The following is a 4,561-nucleotide window of genomic DNA, read 5'->3' as shown; positions in this document are numbered from 1 at the left end:
GCTCTGTCACTCACCTTTTGACTTCCTGTTCTCCGAAAAGGGAGTGAACTTAGGTAAACCATTCAGGACTGTATTCTTATGCACGAGTCATTCTGGGAGGTGAAGGAGGCAGGGAAAATGCTGGCCCCATCTGAGAACGCATGTAAGCGTTTGAACCAGAAAAGCCTGGTTTCTACCCATGCTGTCCTGCTCTGACACTAGTCACTAGACACCCTCAGTGCTTATGCAAAAACTTACAAGTCTATTCCTCTTTCACCCAATGCACAGGTATACCCTGTCTCTTTTCATTTCAGAGTAAAAATGTCACTCCTTGCGCTCTTAGGACATCTCAGGAGGCAGAGACAGCATAAATACTCAAGGAATTTTTTTTCTTATTTTAAACACACACACACACACACACACACGTATAAAAAACAGTTTATCCTTGAAAGGAATTACTGCTGAGTCAAGAGGAAGAAGTAAAATAATACAAATAAAAAAGAGGAGGCAAACTGCCTTGTTTTCAAGTTATAGGACCCTAAGTATCCAAGACCTGAAACTCCACCAGAGGACTTAGATATAATAAACAAAAACAAAGGAGGAAGACCTAAAATCAACAACAAATCAGTGCCTTTTCTATGAGCCAACAACTCACTGTGAAAAAATGTCAGGAAGTCAGTACCAATTATAATAGCCTCAAAACCAAACAAGTGCAACTAGGATGAAAGCTTAATTAGCCAAAGACGTTAAAAATCTAGACAATGAAAACAATGCATCAGCTGGGCATGCTGATGCACGCCTTCAATCCCAGCACTCAGGAGGCAGAGACTAGTGGATCTCTATGAGTTCAAGGCCAGCATGGGCTACATAGTGAGTTCCAGGGAGCCAAGGTAGTGATAGCTTGTCTCAAACAACAAACAAATAAAATAAATTATGAAGCATAAATCTATGCTAGAGTTTTGTCACCAGATGTATGCAAAGAGGCACAGTAAAGAAACTGCTGCCATGACAGCTCCATGGTATGGTTAAGGGGAAGGTTTTTATTGTGCATATGAGAGAGAAGAGATAGAGAGATAGACAGAGACAGAGAGAGAGAGAGAGAGAGAGAATATCCAGAGTTCTGGAAGAGTTCAGAGCAGAGAGAAAGTAACAGATTGGACATGGCCAGGGCTATCTGCTAGAGAAGGATGAATAGCAGCGCAAAGGTAAAAACCTCATCAATTATAAAGAAGAGGGAAGCCCTGGGGAGGTGAGAAGAGCTAGGATGCTAGTTTGAATTGTGTAACTAGTAGCTGTGAGTAGGGACTGTGAGAGCCTGGAGAGCTTTGAAATGTGACCACAGATCTATGTCAATAGAACCTTCTGCCCCTTCTGCCTGAGGTTAAGGGAAATGACTCCTTTTGGCAGATTGGAACCTGCTTCACAAGTTCCTGGGGAATGTTGGCTTTTATCTAGCCATCAGAAATTCTTCTGTACTCCAGCCTGAGCTCATTTCTAAATATATGGACAGCCTGACATCTAAGTATGGACTGTCTGAAAGAAAGACACCTGAAGATCAATAAGGATTTCACTTGTTTGGCAGAATATTGACAAAATAGCCATTTAGAAAAGTGATCTACAAATTCTTTGTAATCTTTCTTCATCTAAATCTAAAGAGAAAGGGGGACCTCTAAAATTTATATGGAAATACAAACAGCTCCAAATAGATAAAAGAATCCCAAATTGGGGTTCTGGAGAGACGGCTTAGTGGTTAAGAACACTGGCTGTCCTTCCAGAGGACCAGGGTTTGATTTCCAGCACCGACATGGTGGCTTGCAATTGTCTATAACTCCAGTTCTATGGGATCTGGCACCCGCACACAGACATACCAAATCACACAGACATGTGGGTAAACACCTATACACATTTTAAAAAGAGAAAAAAAAAAGAATCCCAGAGTGAGGAATAAAAAGCAATACCAGAAGTATCAGAATACTTGACTTCAAAGTACACTACAGAAACACTGCAACAAACAAAAACAAAAACAGCCTGTCCTTAGCATAAAAGCAGACACATGGAACAGAAGGCTTAAAAATAAACCTATATTGAGCTGGATGTGATTGGCATACCTTTAATCACAGCACATGGGTGGCAGAGGCAGGTGGGCCCTCTTGGTCTACAAAGAAGTTCCAGTACAGCCAGGGTTACATGGAGAGGCCATGTCTCAAAACAAAACAAAACAAAACAAAACAAAACAAAAAAATCTATACTGAAACTGTCATCGGATTCTTGATAAAAGGGGCCAAAAATATACACTAAAGAAAAGACAGTCTCTTTCACATAGAAAAACTGGGAAACTAAAGCTAGATCATTATCTCCCACCCCGCATACAAAAACCAACTCCAAATAGGTCAGAAACCTTCATGTCAGACCTGAAACATGAAACTACTGGAGGAAAACAACAACACTTCAGAGTTTTAGAAGTAAGACCAAGAATTGACAAAAAGCTTCTGTATGGGGGCTGGAAAGATGGCTCAGTGGTTAAGAGCACTTGCTACTCGTGAAGAGGACCAGATTTTGGTCTGGTTCCCAGCACACACAGCTGCCTGTAACTCCAGCTCCAGTGGATCCAGCACCCTCTTCTGGCCTCCATGGTAACATGCACTCACATGGCTAACACTCATGCAAGCACACACGCATACACATAATAAAAAGACATCTTTCAAAATTCAAACAAGTGGGCAAAGAACTTAACAATTTTCCAACTAAAAGACACAAATAACCAATAAATGCATGAGAAATGTGCCTATTCCTTAGCTATCAGGGAAATGCAAATCATTGAAATTCAATCTTACTCCTTCTTAGTCAGCATAGCTATAATAATAAAAAAAACAACAGCCAATGTTTGTAGGGTTGGCAAACACTTGTACATTGATAGTGGGAATGTAAATTGGTCCAGCCACTATGGAAATCAGTATGCAGATTCCTCAAAAGAAAAACTAAAAATGGAACCATGTGACTCAGCTATGCCATTTCTGAGTATATACCTGAAAGTACCTAGTCATCTTGCCATGTACTTGCAGATTCATGGTTATTGTAGCACAATTTACAACAGCCAGAGTAAGGAATCCACCTAGATGCCCATCAATAGATGAGCGGAAAGAACAGGCTCATAAAGTCAGGGAGAGCATGTTTACTCTCCTGTGGACTCTGGCATGGGGAGGGGACCCCGGATGATGGTGGGAAAAGACAGGTAATAGATGAATATAATCAAAGCACATCATATACATGAACTTTCATAAGGAGACTCCTAATACCTTGTACAGGTGTACACTATTCTGAAAAACTTATTTGTCCCTTATGTCTTTCTGTGGTGGCTGTGGTAACCTGTGGGTCACAAAAAGCGCCTCAGCTGTCCAGAGAGTCTCTCTCACTATGGCATCTGACAGCTGAGAATTGCTGACAGTCTAAAGAATGGGTTGCACGAGGGGAGGTTGGGCTTCACTGAGAACCTCTGATGTGGTTTTTCAATGAGGTGTGGGAGATGTCTTCTTCAAAGTTGCTGGCGTCTGCCTCATCCCCAGCTACCTAACGAAGACCAGCATCCCATGGCAAATATCTGAATAAAACAATTGAATATGGGACTCATCTATGACGTTAGAAGAACAGATCTGCGGTAGAGTACTTGTGTAGCCTGTGTGAAGTTCTGGGTTTAATCACCAGCATCCCCAAAGCTCTCTACGTGTAAAGTAATAACTGATATGGTGATGACATTCAGGCAGGAGATATTGGAAGCGGCTATTACTCTATCACTCCCTGGCTGGAGAAATCAAGAAACGGAGAAGAGCCAAAACTGAGATTTGGATAGAGCGCCCCCTAGAAGCTTACACTCAGACCTCTGAGGAAGAAGGCATTGCTCAATTAGAGCTGAGGTCTCTCAACTCAGCGACTCCAGGCAGAGATCCAAACCTCTCAGAGGCAGCAGGAGTCGTTCCTGTAAACTGGTTATACTGCAGATATAAAACTAAAATGAACCATCTCTGAGAGGTCAGTAGGCGTTGACATGGCAATGCTCACAGAAACCGGAAACAGGAAGAGAGCCGGAAGTCTTTCCTCCAGCCTACCTGGGTCTTACTAGCGCATCCTATTGGCAGAATTTAGAAAGGACGCTGCTGACAAACCAGACTGACTTTTGTACTGCTGCCAGCATCACAAAATAAGGTCTGGGGAGAACGTCCTGGTCTGAAGACTGTAAATATACATTTCCACTATTCTCAGTGAAGAAATACAGGTTTCTTTCTTTTTGTTTGTTTGTTTGTTTGATTGATTGTTTGTTTGTTTTTTCATCTTCCCTGCACTTTCTGACTGGAGATGGAAACCCACTAAAAGCAATGGTGATACTTAGGGTTCTCAGCGCCCCTTCTATCATTGGCCTGGTTCCAAGGGTTCTGTCTTCTGCCCACTTCTGGGGTCTCTATTTTCATGACGCTCCATTGTTGACCTGTAAAAATCCCTGGGGCAAAAATATTACAACATAAACACCTGGCTCCAAAATATCCAAGCCTATAAAACCTCTCCCTTCTCTTTGAGGTGGCTTTTCTCT

The sequence above is a fragment of the Meriones unguiculatus genome, chromosome 6 (assembly GCF_030254825.1).
Source record: "Meriones unguiculatus strain TT.TT164.6M chromosome 6, Bangor_MerUng_6.1, whole genome shotgun sequence".
Lineage (NCBI taxonomy): Eukaryota > Metazoa > Chordata > Mammalia > Rodentia > Muridae > Meriones > Meriones unguiculatus.
The sequence above is the reverse complement of the archived record's forward strand: the minus strand, read 5'-3'. Positions refer to the sequence as shown.